The 19,966-nt window shown below is 36.0% G+C and overlaps 1 long non-coding RNA gene across 1 annotated transcript in view; it reads left to right on the top strand.

Moving 5' to 3' along the window:
- Positions 1–2,738: 2,738 nt before the first annotated feature.
- LOC122452154 overlaps positions 2,739–19,966 on the top strand; it is a 53,280-nt gene continuing 36,052 nt past the window's right edge. Inside the window, exon 1 of the long non-coding RNA XR_006272606.1 lies at positions 2,739–2,859. This is a non-coding gene — a long non-coding RNA (uncharacterized LOC122452154). The remainder of the gene's footprint in view (positions 2,860–19,966) is intronic.

Below are 19,966 nucleotides of genomic sequence, written 5' to 3'. Positions count from 1 at the left end.
TGAATGAGCTTTCCTGCTTCTCCACATGCTCATCAGCACTTGGTGTTGTCAGAGTTCTGGATCTGGGCTATTTTAATGGGTATGTCGTGGGATCTTGTTTTAATATGGGTTTCCTTGATGATGTATGATGTGGAGTATCTTTCCCTACGTTTATTTGCCATTTATTTATCCTCTTTTGTGAGGTGTCTGTTAAAGTATTTGGACCATTTTGTAAGAGGGTTGTTTGTTTTCTTATTGTTGAGTTTTAATAGGTTTTTGGGTGTATTTTGGACAATAATTCTTCATAAATTACATCTTTTACAAGTATTTACTCCTAGTCTATGGCTTGTCTTTTCATTCTTTTGACAAAATTTTGGGCAGAAAGGAAAATCTTAATTTTGATGAAGTCCAGCTTGTCAATTATTTCTTTCATGATTTGTGCTTTGTGTGTTGTATCTAAAATGCTGTGCACAATACCTATTTAGATTTTCTCCTCTGTTATCTTCTAGGACTTCATAGTTTTGCATTTTACACTTAAGTTTGTAATCCATTTTGAGCTCAGTTTTGTGAAGGTTGTGTCTAGTTTTTTTTTTTTTTTAACATGTGGAGGTCTAGCTGTCCCTGCACCATTTGTTGAAAAGACTATCTTTGCTCCATTGTATTGCCTTTGCCCCTTGTCAAATGTCAGTTGAATGTACTTATGAGTCTATTACTGGGCTTTGCATTCTGTCCTCTTGATCTATTTGTCTGTTCTTTTGCCAGTACCACACTGTCTTGATTGCTGTAGCTTTATAGTAACTCTTACACTTGGGTAGTTCTCCTCTATATCAGTCCCTGAAAACTTTGCAGTTTGTAGTTAGATTACATCTATTTTTTCCAACATAGAGAATATTTTTTCCTGCTACTTATTTTTTTGTTGTTGTTGGAAATACAGCTCAAATAAGTCAAAAAACAGTAATTGTGTTGAAGATCACTTTCTCTAGCAGTTGTGAGTTACCTCATCAGCACTGATGAACAATCTCCTTGATTCAAGAAATATTCATGAATTTCGTCTTTAAGGACAACAGAATTTTTATAGTAGATTCTTCATTAAAGGACATATTCGGGGGTGATAATTTTGAATTTAAAAAGTATTTTATTGAAGTGTACTTGATTTACTATATATATATTCTTTTCCATTATGTTTTATTATAGGATACTGAATTTAGTTCCCTGTGCTATATAGTAAGATCTTGTTGTTTATCCATCCTGTGTGTAATAGTTTACATCTGCTAATCCCAAACTCCCAATCCAGCCTTCCCACATACCCGTGCCCCCTTGGCAATGACAAATCTGTTCTCTAAGTTTGTGAGTCTGTTTCTGTTTAGCAGATAGGTTCATTTGTGCCATATTTTAGATTCCACATGTAAGTGATATCATATGGTATTTGTCTTTGCCTCTCTGACTTACTTCGCTTAGTGCGATAATCTCTAGACCCACCCATGTTGCTCCGAATGGCATTATTTAATTCTTTTTTTACAGCTGCGTATTATTACATTGTATGTGCATTACTTTTAACTTTTTATGTCAAATAGTAGTAACAGGAATGATATTTGGAGAAATCCTATGCACATTTACCAACTGATTTTTTAATTCATATCAAAAGCATAGAGTTAAAATGTTACAATACATTGCCGTGGTAAATACTCAAGAAAGTGTTTCCCTTCATTTTTATGTGGGGGAGGGTGGTTGAGGAATGGATATATAATATTTGCTTGACTTTGCAACCCAGCACTTACAATTGAAGACTGATATTGTAGATGCATTTGCAGTTTGCCCAGTCTTCAGAAAATACAAGACATACAATTTTAAGTGTGTGAAATTAGGAGATTATGTTCTTTCCTTCTTCATCCTTATCTATACATGATGAAATTTCCCCCTTCTCAAAATTTGAACTATTGGATGTTTTTCTGTACTGTGTAATCTTTCTCAAATTAAACACTTAAAGCTTTAAAACGGTTATATACATTGGACATTCAATTTTGAATAATTGTCTCCAATTTTTCTAGCCTACCAATTGGCAGTTTAATATTAACTAAATGGCTTACATGTCAAGTCTATCACCATCTTACATTTTTTTGTTTTACTGTTGTGATTAGCAGAAAATTTGTGGGTGCTGTGACCATTCATTACTGCAAACAAATAATGTTATGATATGTATTGTATTTCTACCCATATTTTAAAGTAACTTCTCAGTATTCAAAATGCATAGAATTTCTTCTCTGTGTAATAACAGCACCTTCTCCTTCTGCCACAAAACACCTGGAATAGGATGCAAGTCTTGGGCTTCATGTGGATTTTCGAGATGTGAAAGAAACCATCTCAAAAGATAAAGTGTGGATTGGTAGAACCATATATTCATTCCCTCATTAAGCATTTATTGGGCCATTATTCAGTGTTCAGAATTTCTGTTTAAAGAAGCTAAAGATAACAATTCAGTTTGATAGGACTTCATAAATGTACTTTATAATTTAGATTTAGGTTTCCACGGTTTTTATCAATTTAGTCACATACAAGTGGGGCTGTTTGATCATATTCTATTTCCTGGCTTCAACATTTCAAGCCTCTCCAGGGCAGAAATGAAAGATTATGAGTATGCTACATTTCTATAGCTCTTTCATTTTTTCCCCCAACCCTAGCTTACTTTCATGTCTGCAATAAAAATTTTGATCCAGGTCGGATTTATGTGAACGTTATTTTTTTTTTTCAGATTGACCTACCCCGTGACTGAATTTTGCAATGAATCCTTATCAGGTTGTTATACACCATTGCAACTGGGCACCTTAAAATTAGATGGAAGGAACAGAGTATGTTCCAGAGGATGTGCTGACTGGATAAAAAGTAGGTTTTACCTTGTTTCATTTTTTTCTGAGCATAGAAGCCACTTTAAAAGTTTGCAAGTCTTTAAAACATTAGCTCCAGATGTTTTAAATGTGCTAAGGTGAGCAAGTGCAGTGAAAAACCTAAAACACTGTGTGAAGGTGATTCTGATGTACTGTTACATTAAAGAAAGTAGATGGAAGTTCAGGAACATACTGGCAAGAAACCAAAAAAGCTAAGTTTTCTACCAACTGGTTCTAAAAGGCTGGATAAGTCATGATCTTCCTTGCGTCTCAAGATGCCTACAGACTTTGGATCAAAATTTGTTATCAATTAGTGTTACCATTCTGAATTGACATAATTTTGACTGACGTCAAAAGAACAGTGTTTTATTTAGTTCATCCAATATAGATAAATGGGCAAAGTCTATAAGACATTTGGGGATTGAAAATAGTTCATAGACTTCCCATGACTATCTTGGAAGATGGCATGTATAATGATTAAAATATCTAGGTTGCTTGGGTTCAAATCAATCAGCCATTTACTAACAGAATGACCCTGATAAAGCTTCCTTATCTCTCTCTGCATTTATCTCCTCCTCATTTTAGAATGAAGAATCCCAAAGTCCATAGCTTTATTATAAAGGATTAAAAATTTTGTGCATGTAGCATATATGGAATTTCTGAATACAGTAGGCACATAATAAATGTCTGTTATTATTTTATCCATATTATCATGAGCATCATTATTTTTATTTTAGAGTCCATTTGGTGTGAACCCTAGAGTCCAGGGTTCTGGATTGAAAACCACTGGTCTAACCTCATAAACTCATTAAGTTGAATTTTAATTTAGAGAGAGAAAAATTAGTCAAGCAAGCATTTGTAAAAAATATTCTCATTGTTTATTTAAAAAGTTGTGAACTATTAAGTATTATGTTATATGGTCTCAATAGTTAATTCAGAATAGTTTACCCCTTTGTATTTTGACTTTCTACATTGAGTTGACAGAGATTAGTCAGTATATGACTCTTACTTGCTGACAAATACACAGGAGAGTTTTCCATCCAAGGGTGTCCACAAGCTGAAAAATAGGTCGTTCTTTTGGGGTTGGCATTATTTTAATATGGAAATCACTTTTATTTTTAATTTCCAGCAGTGTTTCATTCCCTTCCTCCTCTCCTTCCTTCCCTTTATACTGAAACAATAAGGTAAGTTTTCTGTGCTACAGCCTGGGTAGGCCACGTTAGGGCTGTATATCCAAATGTATAAAAGAGTAGAAAGTTTTATGAATAATTTGTAGTCATACATACTACATAGAAGACTCAGGGTAAAAATTTATGTATAAAAGAGCTCATAGTCTAATATTATAATGAATGAAGACATACTAAATTTCTTCTCCATTTCTTCTAAAATATAAACTGCATTGTGTGATGATATACTCCCACAAAATACCATTCTAGTAACACACATTTTTGGTTTATTATTTCACATGGGCAGCTTGATTTTACCTGGGCAGTTCTCTGTTAAAGGTAGAACAGTTTGTATCTAGTGAGGCATCTTATTGAATGTTGCTTGAAAAACTCTTCTTTCTATAGTAATGTGCACAAAATAATAGAAATTTAAACAGACGCTGATCTGGTTTTATTACATTTAGTTCCAGGATATGTAGACACATTATCTGGGTCCTTTTGGCACCACATAATAATATATCATTGATACAAGAAATAGTTTGTATGTGAACGGCATTACTGTATTTTTTATTTAAATGTATAGATTTACCCTAGAGCCATGTTGTCACATCGGTTTGTTATAATATTTTCCCTTAAAGAACACTGGCATAATGTGTCTCCTTAAGATCCTGTAGAAATGTTGGATTTTAATATTTTATATTGTAATTATACCCTGATATTTCCTTCCAATAATAAAAAAAGCCTAGTTTCTCATAAGGAATAACATTTGCAGAACCTCATACGAATTCTAATTTTTAAACTGGAAAATTTGTGGTACTAGGAAATATTATTAGAACTATTTTCATTCCTATTTGCTTTAAAAGAAATGGTCTAAATGAGGTTTTAAACTTTCTTCTTTAAAGTCTGTACTTATTTTCCCTTTCTACATTTAAAAAAGTTTTTAGCTCTTTTATATCATTAACAAGAAGAGATACCAAACATAAGTATGAAAAATAGACTACTTAATAGTTACTAGTTGAAATATACTTAATTTTAATAGGACATAATTAAATTCTCAAGTATGTGTGATACAGTTTGGTATATAATGGTAGATCACTTGGAAAACCTAGAATGTTATTTTTTTTCTTTTGTAATAATAATTTTTATTCATTTGCAGTTAGTTTCAATTAAAGTAAAAAATAAAATTCATATCATACAGCAAATGGCTAATTTCTATAGATTAGAGGTTTTGTATTAAATTTGTTTTAAATAGATTGGAGACTCATCTATTGGGTTTTGATTATTGAATATGATACTTTGTTCATGAAATGGTCATTTTATGTCATGTTTAGCCTTATTTCTATATATGTGACTTTTTAAATAATTGAATAATGTAGGATAAACTTATATAGAAGCATCTTTATAAGAATTCAATAAATCTAATTCTCACAATTGTATTGCTAGAATTGAATTTTGCACTCAGTATTTCTATTCATGTCCTAGGCAAGATCACAGAGGTCACTAATAGTCCATGTTTGTTTTTAAACAATACTTGAAAATATATAATGACATAGGAATTTATCAACTTATAATATTAACAAAAATTATATTAATAACTATTTGCATCTAGCTAAAATAGTTAAATACTCATCCTGTTAGGAAGATAAGGTAGTAAAAATGTGACTCTAATGTATTTTAAAGATGATGCAGTGATACTGCCACAGTAAACTTCTGAAATAAAACTACTAATTTATATTTTAATATAGTAAGTTCCTTATGTACAAACCAACTTTCAAAGATGCAAATGTGCCCCTGTATGCCAGCTCTTGTGCTACTGTACTTTTCAAGGTACTGTACTGTAAGTTAAAAATATTTTCTTCATTTTTTGTGTTTGTTAGTTTTTTATGTATTATTTGTATGAGAAGTCTTATAAACTGCTTACAGTACAGGACTATATAGCTAGTTGTGTTAGTGTTATACTTAGGCTAGCTTTGTTGGACTTACAAACAAGCTGGACTTACAAACACACTCTTGGGACAGAACTTATTCATGTGTAGGGAACTTAACTGTATTGGATTATGTGTTTCTACTATTGTTGACATCCTTACTCTTCTCATCATTCAAGCATCAGCAAGTCTTTTATATACACTGAGTTAAGTATGCAATAGTCAGAAATATCCCTCATTTTATTGGTAAAGAGCAAATACTTTAAAGAAAAAAGCGTTTAGTGAATTTTATAATCTTATTTTTAAATATCAGCAGCTCAACTTTTGATGACTCAGAACAGGGCTTAAACCAGTGAGAGAGAATTGGAGATAAGCAGAGACAGCGACTGCACCCCACTCCAGTACTCTTGCCTGGAAAATCCCATGGACGGAGGAGCCTGGTAGGCTGCAGTCCATGGGGTCGCTAAGAGTCAGACGTGACTGAGCAACTTCACTTTCACTTTTCACTCTCATGCATTGGAGAAGGAAATGGCAACCCACTCCAGTGTTCTTGCGCTGAGAGTCCCAGGGGCGGGGGAGCCTGGTGGGCTGCCGTCTATGGGGTCACACAGTCGGACAGGACCGACATGACTTAGCAGCAGTAGCAGCAGAGACAGCAACTGAGCGACTTCACTTTCACTTTTCGCTTTCATGCCTTGGAGAAGGAAATGGCAACCCACTCCAGTGTTCTTGCCTGGAGAATCCCAGGGACAGGGGAGCCTGGTGGGCTGCCGTCTATGGGGTCGCACAGAGTCGGACACGACTGATGGACTTGCAGCAGCAGCAGCAGAGACAGCACAAAGGACTGGGTTGTCAAAGCAGACTGACTCCCATGAGAAATCTTTCCTGATAACAGGCTTAGCCAATGACTTCAAGAAGACATACAACCAGGAGGCACAGGTGAAACAGGGAGGGAATCGGCCCTTCAGTGCAGTTACTCAGGTTACTTCTTGCCAGGCAGGATGTACTTGGCTCAGGTTATGCAAAGAGCCTGTGTGTGATATTTGTGTCTGCATAAATGACACAGAAGAGGGCCATTTGCTGTGACACATTATCATTTCATTTCCAGGTGGTTGTATAGCTTATGTGACATTTTCCAGGAAGCCGCCATGCACTATAAATTTGTAGATTCCAGATTTGTTTAGTACAAACAGTTGTCGACAAATGAAGTATATTCTGCTAAAATATTTTCATAGATGAGGACCCTCTTGAGAGAGTGGTGATTAGTGTGTGTACCATGAGACCTGTTGTCTGCTTGACTGTAAGGAGATTTGGTAAATTAGCTTCTTTGTTTCCAAGGGTGTCTCCCCATCTCCCTCCTGCTACAAGAGAGATTGTGAACTGTAGACATTCTGCTTAATGATTTTCATCTCAGGAGCCATTCTTGAAGAAGATAGAGTGAGGGGGGAGTTCATCCACAGGGCAGAAAAGAGATTGGAGGAAAATGCATGTAGTTTAATGGTTGCTGGGTCTTTGCAAAGTATTTCAATCTTTGCTATAGTCTTCTCAGCTGAGTCCAGGGAGAAGGCATGACTCTGGAGATACTCAATAAGTTTGGAGATATTTCAGAGCTGAATATACTGTCTGAGATATCTCCATGACTTAACATGTCTCAGGGCACAGCTTAACAAGATGGCTAATGTCTTGGAATATAGGAGTTGTGATTGTCAGTGGTTGAGTACAGTCCCTTGTGGACCAGCCTGAGTCATGGCATTGTTATGGAGTTTTGCACATCCAGGCCAGGCATGTTGAGGGAAGATTTATAAATTTACTGTGTTTACAAGAAAGGCATGGAGATACATGTGACTGCTTTCCCACTGGAAGAAGGGATATATAGAGTGTGGACCCATCACTGAATGTCTTGGAGGATCACAGAAAAGAACAGCAGATGTGATAGAGAGAAGATGATCCCTAGACAAGGCAGGATCAGCTGGGCTCAGGGGAGGCCAGAGATGGTACACACCATTACATGGGCAAGCTGCCCTAGATCCAGTTCCAGGAAAACATGTAAGTCCACTGGAAATCACATAACTTTAGGGAGGGAAGAAAAAAGAAAGGGCGGGGGACAGCAATAGAAATAGGACTTGATTTGATTTAGCTTTACTTTGGAAAGGACTGTATTACCGTAAACTGGCAAGATAAATTCTTCTGATGGGAAAACACATTGTAAGCCAAATTCCACTAAGACATAGAACAATAAATATTATACATTTTTAAAATATTGAATTCATGGCAGTGGAATTTTCAACATGCTCTAGTACTTTCGTGCTGTGTGCATAGTCACCCAGTTATGTCCAACCCTTTGTGACCCCATGGACTATAGCCCGCCAGGCTCATCTGTCCATGGGGATTCTCCAGGCAAGGATACTGGAGTGGGTTGCCATGTCCTCCTCCAGGGGATCTTCCCAACTCAGGGATCAAACCCATGTCTGCCACGTTGTAGGTGGATTCTTTACCGTCATAGCCACAAGGGAAGTTCAAGAATACTGCAGTGGGTAGCCTATCCCTTCTCCAGCAAATCTTTCCATCCCAGAAATCAAATCATGGTCTCCTGTATTGCAGGTGAATTCTTTACCAGCTGAGCTACCAGGAAAGCCCCTATTACCTCTGCTGAAGAACAAATAATAGAGGAATTTTTTTTTTAAAAACACCACTGTCTTGTTGTGTTACCTCGATCATGTTATTAGTCTCCTGGACTCTCAGTTTCTTTACAAAGTAGGAATAGCTATGCTTATTCACACAGTTGCTGTGAAGAGTAAATGAGATGTAAACGAACACATTTAGCGTGTGGTCTGGTACACCTACTGGTAGGTTTCCAATAAGTGTTTGGAAAAGCCTGAAGCAATGTAATTGATGTGATACTATTCCTTATCATTTTGCAAATGATTTAGTTTCTGCTTCCATATTAAGACAAGTCTCCCCTGACCCTTTGAGATTTGAAGTTATCTCTTTTGTTTTTTGTTTCTAGAACCAAATATTTCTGTGACCCAAGGATTGTTTGTGGGACCCATTGAATGTTTGTTACTAGAAGAATGAGTTATCACTGGGAATGGATGATGAAATGTATCAGGTGCCACAAAGTCCCTCGGTGCTAGTGTGGCCATAGGGTCATAGGTCATAGTCGATCAAAGAATCCTTCCAGATGTGGATCTGAATTACGCCTTATACATTTTTAGATGTAGTCCTCTTATTACCGAACCAAATTTGGGTCTACCTGCCCACTTGCAGTAGAGTCACTCTACTGACAGCAGGCGGTGGTGAAGAAAAGGGCAGCATTATTGCAGGGTGTCAAGCAAGGAGTCCAGTAGTTTTAGTATTCAAAATACCCGATCTCCCTGAAGGCCTTCAGGGAAAGGTTTTTAAAGACAGGGTGAGGGAGGGGAGTTGTGGGGCTCACGATCCACTCATGGACATTTTTTTCTCCTTGGTTGATGGTGAGGTAACCAGGAGTCAACATCATCAACCTCTGGGTCTAAGGAGGGGTCCACACGCTTGTGGGCAGCATGTAGTTGACTTCTTCCACCTGGTGGGGGTTTTCGTGTCTACAAAACAGTTCAAGGGACTTGGCTCAGAATGTTACCTATATCCCTTGAGGAAGAACTAAAGGTTCTTGACTGTGTTTAATGGCTGAACTATTATTATTTTGTCTTACTTGACTGTTTTCCTTTTCTCCTGCATTTTCTGACTTCTCTGATTAAATATGCTCTTTGAAACTCTGGGAGAGCCTAAGAGGCTGAAGTTTTTCTACAGACCAGAGAAAAACAGAGAGAGGTCACTGGACTGAGGGGTGGGGGTTCTGTTCTGGGAAGGCCCATAGGTTCCTGCTCAGTTACACTCTAGGATCCATCTCCTTTCTTTTGGTAACACTAATGTTTACTGTGGGGTTTTTTGGTCATCCCATCACAATTTATATGAGAGGGCAAGGCAAACACGATTTCTGATATTTCATTTATTTATTCATTTTTATTTTACAACTATCAGTGGAAGTACTGATATTATGGGCCTGTGTACATTTTCAAGCGTTTCTGTTCTCCTTAAAAGTAATAAATAACCCCTGTAAGCTATTGGGAGCACTCATTCTCTTATGAGATCAGGAATGCACAGGTGTAAAATATGCAATATTTCCCCAGGATATTTTTTTAGGCACCAATCAAAACTCAACCAGTACCTTCATTTTCAAAAGAAATCCGCCGAGGTCTGCAGCTTCATTTGTGCTCAGATGCTGTAACAACAGGCATGAAGCTAATCAGAGACCAAAGCCTGGAGTGCCATGTTGCCTCCTTTGAATGCAGCTCTGGAGACGGAAGGAAGCTGCAGGGGGACGTGGCTGAGTGTATCACCCTTTCACAATAAGTTGGCCCCAAACAAAGCACATTTCTGCCTGCAGTTTCTTGAATTTTTACAATTGTTTCCAGGGAAACAAATATATAATTTAAACTTTTACAATTTCCAAATTTTTCTACTATATATCCCAAGATACATAAACTTAGGGTTACTTCTCCAAATCATTACTTTATCAACTACGTTTTCCTTCTTCCCAGCTACCAATTCCAAATGATTTGTGTGTTAATGTGGATTTTGAAAGCTGTATTAGCTATTTTGAAAAAATAACCCAACTAATGTATTTATTACCTTACTAAAAGTTACTGCAATGATCTTTTTAAAAATTCTGTTTAGAATATTTTTAAACTTCTTCTTGTTCCTTCAGTCTCTCTCATTCATTTTTTTTTTATTACTTGGAATTTTTAGTTTAAATTATATATTTGTTTCCCTGGAAATTCACTAATAGAAGATTGAAAATATCAGAATGAAAGTAAGGAGACTTGGTTTTTGTTCTCAGTTCTGTCACCGACTAGCTCTTTGGCCCTGGGCTCTTGATTTCTTCCCTGAATCTGTGTTTTCTTTCAAGGAAAATGAAGACATGGTGTTAAAAGGTTCTTAATTTCTTTTGTTCTAACATCTTTTGAAATTGCTTTATGATTTTTTTGTTGACTTCTGACTTTCTCAGCACTTATCACAAATGTATGATGATTTTTGTCTTTCATAACTCTGCTGTTGAGACTATACTCTAGTGGCAATGTGGATGGTCATGAGATCCACTGGGATAATATGTCAAAATGGACATTATTTAAATAGTAAATAAAACATATTTACATCACGTGGAACCTGGAAGTCCCAGGTTCAGCGAGAAGCATGTTTAGTTCCTGTAAGCCTTTAGAGGTGTGTTAGGAATCCAGGGATAAAATATATTTTTTCTTATATGCTCATCACTCCTTGAAGTCAGCAGTAACTCAATACACCCAATGTGGTTAGACACGGCCTTTGTAACAGGTGTCAATTGTTGTCTGTAGCTTGCGTTCTTATTCTGTGTAACTCCCAAAGAGTGTTTGTCAAGTTCAATTTCAAGTCTGAGAAGCCAGTTGTAGTGATTTGCTTCCACATCATGGGCTGAAGTTAGAAATGGAGCAACTGACATGCAGGATGAATTTACTGGCCTGGAGCCACTAATTACAGAGGCTGTGTTGGCAGAACCTGAAATGTTTAGATGAAAAACCTGAAGCTCTGAAGAAGATTGGAAGGAACATTTTCATCTAAAGAAGCAGTGGAATTTTAAATTAAACATGAATGGAAGATGATTGTGTACTAGTTTAAAGTCATCCCAGGCGTTGCATTATTACAGACTTTAAATCAGTCATTTTGTGCAAGAATAATACTTAAACCTGGTTTTATTACCCTCTTCTTCAGAGATCTTGAGATGAGAGAAGAAATCTTCATTATAATAACTGAGATAAAACTGGAATTATAAATGTGAATAAAGCTAACATCCTGGAAGAAAGAATAGGCCTGTGTCTACAATTACCTGGACTATAGCTGTATTTGCTGCATAGAGCAGATAGAGTCTCTCTCCAAAATTATTTCTTGAATTGGATTGATGTGACCAGTTCACATGAAATTTTTAAGCCAGTCTAACAATCAAAACAGACAGTGACATATCCAGAGAGTATATGTTTGATAAACTTAAAGGAATCCAAAGAGACAATTGGGATTTTTATGATAAAATTTGCATATAAAAAGGTTTAATGACATATTTCTAACTTGTTTCTCAATTTAATTCAATATAAGGAAGTATGTTGAGTTAGTCTCACCTCCACAATGGATAAACTACAGATATTTACAAACAGGAGAAGAATAAAAAGACTCTGAATACTTAACAAAATGACAAATTAGAAAAAAATAGATTGTGATTTTTTTTTTCACTCTTCCAGTGGTAAATCGTGCTAATTCAGGTTATACTATTAAAGAAGGACCCACTTTATACAATCCACTTGAATTTCTAAACAGTATCATTGGGGTTCCACAAAGAACTAGGGTTTAATATATTACATCAGTGTAACATAGTTATTTTTCCAAGAAAATGACTTAGGGCTAGAAAATAAAGGGCAAAGGCATGGTTATTTCTGTGCTAGAGATGTGCCAACATTTGCATCAGTAGAAGGTTATCAGATTAGTTTTATATTTATTGAAGAGTAAAACTACAGAGTATTTCAATCAGATAATATTTAATAGTTATTGGCATGGGTAGCAGAAATGCATCTTAGTTTCAGAGATGGTATCCTAAGGTATTAATTTATGGCAATGCAGCAACCAACCAAAGCTAGTGTTCAGTTCAGTCGGTTCAGTTGCTCAGTCGTGTCCAACTCTTTGCAATCCCATGAACTGCAGCACGCCAGGCCTCCCTGTCCATCACCAACTCCCGGAGTCCACCCAAACCCATGTCCATTGAGTCGGTGATGCCATCCAACCATCTCATCCTCTGCCGTCCCCTTCTCCTCCTGCCCTCAATCTTTCTCAGCATCATGATCTTTTCAAATGAGTCAGCTCTTCACATCAGGTGGCCAAAGTATTGGAATTTCAGCTTCAACATCAGTCCTTCCAATGCACACCCAGGACTGATCTCCTTTAGGATGGACTGGTTGGATCTCCTTGCAGTCCAAGGGGCTCTCAAGAGTCTTCCCCAACACCACAGTTCAAAAGCATCAATTCTTCTGCATTCAGCTTTCTTTATAGTCCAACTCTCACATCCATACATGACCACTGGAAAAACCATAGCCTTGACTAGACAGACCTTTGTTGACAAAGTAATGTCTCTGCTTTTTAATATGCAGTCTAGGTTGGTCATAACTTTCCTTCCAAGGAGTAAGCGTCTTTTAATTTCATGGCTGCAGTCACCATCTGCAGTGATTTTGGAGCCCAGAAAAAAAAAGTCAGCCACTGCTTGCACTGTTTCCCCATCTATTTGCCGTGAGTGATGGGACCGGATGCCATGATCTTAGTTTTCTGAATGTTGAGCTTTAAGCCAACTTTTTCACTCCCCTCTTTCACTTTCTTCACGTTAGTTCTTCACTTTCTGCCATAAGGGTGGTGTCATCTGCATATCTGAAGTTATTGATATTTCTCCTGGCAATCCTGATTCCAGCTTGTGCTTCATCCAGCCCAGCATTTCTCATGATATACTCTGCATATAAGCTAAATAAGCAGGGTGACAATATACAGCCTTGGAGTACTACTTTTCCTATTTGGAACCAGTCTGTTGTTCCACGTCCAGTTCTAACTGTTGCTTCCTGACCTGCATATAGGTTTCTTAAGAGGCAGGTCAGGTGGTCTGGTATTCCCATCTCTTTCAGAATTTTCCACAGTTGATTGTGATCCACACAGTCAAAGGCTTTGGCATAGTCAATAAAGCAGAAAAAGATGTTTTTCTGGAACTCTCTTGCTTTTACAATGTTTCAGCTAGTGAAATTAACAATAAAAATTTACACCAGAATTTTTTTTTTTTCAAAATCTAAAGCTGCATGATAGAAGTGGATATAAACTTTTAGGCTTAAAAGTCTAAAAAATAGACTAAATAGGAATTAAATCTAAATATATAATATCATGAATGACATTAATGAAGCAAATAGTTTTTCTACAAAAACCTTCAGGTGCTAGAATAAATGTACACGCTTCAAAATCTTAACAATGAATAAAAGTAGAAAAATTTACTTAATATAATGAATAATAGAATTTAAGAAATCTAAAGGTTAACAGAGAGAACATAGTTTAATTAAAAGGATTAAAGATTTCTTCTTTTATCAAAAAGCCACATATAACATTATATGTGTTCACCATAAGTTAAATAATTCCAATGTCAAAATACTGTTGTTAAAATTTGTTCACCCCATTAATTTGTTTTAATATCATATATAATAATTGATCAAATGTAATATTTATTTATTATAGAAGCATATAGCTATGTAGAAATATATATTTTAGTTTATAGAAACCTTCAAATATCTTTTGCAGGATTTATTTACATACGAACATCTGACTCTATTAGTCATTCTTAGCTAACGATAGGCTTCCCACATGGTGCAGTGGTAAAGAATCTGCCTGCCAATGCAGGAGATGTAGGAGACTCAGGTTGGATCCCTGAGTCAGGAAGATCCTGTGGAGTAGGAAATGGCAACCCGCTCCAGTATTCTTGTCTGAAAAACCATGTGGACAGAGGAACTTGGTGGACTTCGGTCCATAGTGTCACAAAGAGTCAGACACGACTGAAGTGACTTAACACACATAGAAAAAAACCAGGAATTACTCTAAAGCCATAACATTGCAACTATGAATATAATTAAAATTAAATAATAATTCTAAAAATACATTATAATTATCACATAGTTACATATTTTAATAAAATTTAAGGAAAAGTTTAAATCAATGAGCATTTACTCATTGTAGGTGTTGTGGAATGTATGCACAAAGAATTAGTTTCTACCTTAAGAAGTAATAAACAAAATGTCAAGAAATAACAGAAAATTTTGTTAGAAAATTTTAACAATGCCACAGTGATGCATGATTATTGTGATATGCATGCTATAAGCAATGAGACAGGAATATTATTTCATGATTACTTTATAACTCAAGGACATCACAGTCTTGGTATGTGAAGAACAGTTATTAATTTCTAGGTGTGGTATTCACATGTGAATTAGTATTGCTATTAATATCACATGAAATGCATTGAATATAAGATATAAAACAGCTGTGAAAAAAATTTGAATCCATCAACTGGCTAAAATTTCTTTTATTCACATTTCATTAATGTTTTCTTCTTCCCAGATTAAGGATGAATTTCACTTCATTCTCTATCTAGGTTTCCATAGATTTTGAATTAACAGAGCCTTGTGTTGAAAAGGTTTTATAAGTCTTTCGGGAATCTGAATAAATATGCACATTTTTTCTTTCTCCATATATCTGCAATTAAAATTTGTATCTTTCTGAGAAACCTGCAGACTTATAAAGAAAGCATAGCCAAGCTAGTAAAATTAAAATTAGTGTCTCTGCAAGGAAACTACACACTCTTGAAGAATGGCCTGGTTGGTTACCAAGAGGAGTACTTAAGCTCCGAGGAGTGATTTATTTATTTATTTATTTATTCCGAGGAGTGATTTAGTGTTGTGCGGTTGCTCTGTTTTTCCCTCTGGTTTTGTGAAATGAACTATTGAGCAACAACTTTGTTTATGTCATTAAGATTAAATCTCTGTCAAAATTGTCCTGGAGGAATTCTAAAAGGTCTGGAAAAATGGTTTTGGTATTAACAAGGATGTTGGTTTTTCACATTAGAAAATATTGTGTTTTCTGACATCCTAATTTGTGTATTTGTGTGTGTGTGTTTGGAGGGTAGCGTGAAAAATAACTTAAGAGTGGTAGATAGATATTTCATTAGTGACATCCTGTTTCTTTTTTGTATAAGCAGGTATGAAAAATGTTGGTGTGTCTGAGGGGGAATTGGTATGACTTGCTAGAGTTGAATACATTTATAGATGGCTCATTTTCTATCATATGCTACTCAAACTCTGAAGGCTAAGAGACAGTAATATTCTAAACTGTTTAAAATAAAATAGGTGTTAGAATGAAAGATATGATGACTTGGGAAGTTATATGCTACTTTAATTTCCAAAATTAGTTTTAAATGATTGCTTAATAAGTTGAATGCTGAATGTGATCATGCTTGAAATACAAGTACCTTTTTTGATGTATATTTTTATTTTTTAATTGTGTGAAAGATTATTTAAATTCTGTAGTGCTTTACAATTTTCAAAAGCACCACACGCATGATTCACATAATCTCGTTAACAACCTCTTTTTTGTCTCTACCTCTTCCTTCTCCCCACTGGTAACCACTAGTTTGTTCTCTGTATCTGTGAATCTGTTTCTTTTTTGTTTTATTCACTAATCTGTTGTGTTTTTTTAGATTCTACTTGTAAGTGATATTATGTAGTATTAGTATTTCTCTGTCAACTTATTGCAGTTAGCATAATGCTCTTCAAGTCCATCCAAGTTGCCACAGTTGGCAAAATATCATTATTTTTTTATGGCGGAGTAGTATTCCATTGTATATATATATCCTACACCTTGTTTATCTGTTCATCTGTTGCTGGATACTTAGGTTGCTTCCATATCTTAGCAATTATAAATAATGCTGCTATTAACATTGTATCTTTTTGAGTTAGTGGATTTTTTTTTTTTTATATACCCAGAAATAGAATTGCTGGTCATATGGTAGTTCTTATTCTTAGTCTTTTGAAAAATCCCCATGCTGTTTTCCAGAGTGACTACACTGATTTACATTCCCACCAACAGCATATGAATGTTCCCTTTTCACCACATCCTCATCGACATTTGTTTATTTGTATTGTTTCTGATAATAGCCATTCTGACAAGTGTGAGGTGATAACTCATTGTGGTTTTGATTTGCATTTCCCTGATGATTAGCATGTTGAGCATCTTTTCCATGTGTCTTTGGCCATCTGTGGAAGATGACAACTTTAAAAAGTTTTTTTAATTTTATATTGGAGTTGATTAACTTCGATGTGTTAGTTGCAGGCCTACAGCAAAGTGATTCAGTTATACCTACTCATGTATACATTCTTTTTCACATTCTTTTCCCATTTAGGTTACTATAGAATACTGAGCAGAGTTCCCTGTGCTGTAAAGTGGGTCCTTGTTGGTTATCTGTTTTAAATAAGCAGTGTGTACATGGATCATGGATGATCATGGATGCTCTGTGCCTACATACTGTGATGAAGCCTTACATTAATAAACTGCTACTGAAAAGTTTATTTTCTTTCAAATTCAGATTTGTTGTTATGGTTCTTTAGCTTAAAGGAAGAGAGAGAGAATTTTTAAAATATAATTCTGAATTTCTCCTTGAAAGATTTTTATATTATAGGAAAAACCTCGATCTCAATTTGCTTGCAGCTCATGGTCTTAACATTGCAGCATTCTACTTAGTCAGCTTCCTTAGTAGTAACGCCTGATCGTGTGAAGAACGCGTGTGTCTCAAAACGTTGTTATTTAACAAGTCTCACAACTTAATGTAATGATCTCACTTTATTCTTAGAATACATTCTAATGAAATGTGGGGTAAAGGAAATTTGTGGGAATTCAGCACGCTGACTAACCACAGGAGCAGGATCTAGTCCTTGAAGCCTTGTTGGCCTAAGCTCCCCATTGACTGAGTTTCCTCTTCTTCATTCACTGACCCCTGTTCTCAGCAGTTCATCCTGGCTGGAAAGAGGTGGTCACCCAGATACGAGTGCTTGTTTGTGCTGCATCTTCCTTGTGTGTGTCACTTGTGATCATTGTTTCTGTTCTTGCCATGATGTAATGTGTTGCCATAATGTAATGTGCGTAAGAGTTGCTTGAGATGATTACTGAACACCAAGTGGAGCTCTCACTATAGGTGTATCTGTATCATGTAGGCACTATGGGAGCTTTCTGTTGTAAAGACTCTGTTCAGACTGGTATTTGACAGTCTTATACAAACAGACCAGAACTCATCTGATGTGTAAATTATTAGATAACTGATAGAGTTTGTAATAATAGCAGTAGTAGTAGAAGTCAGAGTAATGATTATTATTCTTATATTTGTATTCACAGTTTTATAGAAACATTTATATGTATCACTTCACAGACATGACTAACTTCATGATAATTTATTCCATGTTTACTGATGACTCAGGTGCTCAGCTGGAGATGAAGCTCAGAAGACTAGGGAGTTACTGAAAACTACCATGAGGCTAATTTCCACTCTTAACTCTGAAAGTACTTACCTACTTTAATTTTCTTATTCATATCTTTTATTCCTCCCCAAATTAAAAATTTCCCCCCAAATTTCTTGAGAGATTATATAATACAGTAATAGACTACATACTGTTGAGAATAATATTTATATGAAACAAAGCAAAAAAATTCAAGCTCTTCCATAAGGTCAAAATAACAGTGACATACTGAAGTTTTAACACCATATTCTAATTATTTCTTTGAAAGGCACAGTAATATTCAATAAAAAAGGCATTGTGAAAAATAAGAGCCCACATCAGGATTTTCAGATTTTAAAATGGAACAATAAGACAAAGCATCTTAGCAGCTTCACTGCAGAGGAGATAATTCCCCATAATGTCAACATTCCAAATTAGATTTTTAATTGCCTTGTACTTCCAGTTATTTAAGCAAGTCTGATAAAGGAAAGAGGGAGATTTCATGTAGTTTTTCCTTGATGCGACTTCGTATTTTAAACTAATTGTTTTTAACTGTGCTGTTTTCTTCTTGCTTGGACCAAAAAAAAAAAAAAAAAGAACAAAATGAATGGAGTTTGAAGTGATATAGGAGCCTGTCTTGATTCAAATAAGAAATTCTGAGTTCATAGTCTGAAACTTTCTTATTTTCAGGTCACAGAGTGAAAAAACTGAAACCCAAAGCATGCTCTGTCTCTAGGTTGTTTTTTTTTTTAAATATTCTTTTGTTTACTTATTTTTGGCTCTGCAGGATATTCGTTGCTGTGTGCCTTTTCTCTAGTTGCGGCAAGCGGGGGCTACTCCCTAGTTACGCTTGTGCGGGCTTCTCATTGCAGTGGCCTCTCTCGTTGCAGAGAATGGGCTGCAGGCACTCAGGCGTCAGCAGTGGTTGCACATGGCGTGTGGGATCTTTCCCAACCAGGGATCACCCCATGTCCCCTGCATTGGCAGGCTGCTTCTGAACCACTGGCCCACCAGGGAAGTCCTGTCTCTAGGTTCTTTAAGACTATTTTGGAATTGATAGAATTGGGGAGTACTTTTTACTCTGAATATGGGAGGAAAAAACAAATAAATTCACACTTATCTTGTGAAACCAAGCAGGTAAACATAGTTTTTTTTTTTTTACTGAATTCCTGTTTTTGCAATTATTGTATGTTAAAATAGTTATGGTTTAGGGTATAATTCTTTTCAGTATTCAAACCTCTTTAGAACACCATAATGCTGAGAGGTTGTTTTGAAGTTAAGAAAGCTCTGGATACAGGTAAAATGCCTGAAAAATACTGAAAGTGTTAAATCAGAATAACACTGGCAGGAAAAGGTGAAGTAATATTAGGGAATATTCATTTTGTTTTGAAAGGTGCCTAGACAGTTGTGGCAGGATAGGTAATATGCGGTTGGGTTTTTATCCAGGCTGTTCAATTACATGAGGGATCAGGGGCAACTCCCAGTGGCTCTGCCACACTTCTCTCTCCTATTATTTCTTGTTTTAGAGCTTTGATTTTGCTTTAACAAAATGCATGAAATGCTTACCTCAGGCCAAACTATTCACCTATGTGTCTTCTCTTGAAATAGCTGCAATTTGCAGCTTCTAGAGATAAAAAGGTCAATTTGTTTTATATAATGCGAAATTACTCAGGAAATACTCTTGATGTTTAGACTTGGGAACTGAGGTTTCCAATATTTGCTCTGTCCCCAAGAGTGCACATACACTGCAAGGGTGTGAAGAGGTGTGCCCCTCGTAGGAAGAGGATCTCTGCGGGATGCAGGGTGGGCTGCCAGTGGCTTGGGTGCTGGGGGAGGCTCATGGCTTTGATTTTTCTTGAGGTTAGAGGGCAGGTGAGGTGACAGTTCCCAGGCAG

Source organism: Cervus canadensis, chromosome 13 (assembly GCF_019320065.1).
Source record: "Cervus canadensis isolate Bull #8, Minnesota chromosome 13, ASM1932006v1, whole genome shotgun sequence".
Taxonomy (NCBI): domain Eukaryota; kingdom Metazoa; phylum Chordata; class Mammalia; order Artiodactyla; family Cervidae; genus Cervus; species Cervus canadensis.
The sequence above is the reverse complement of the archived record's forward strand: the minus strand, read 5'-3'. Positions and strand labels throughout refer to the sequence as shown.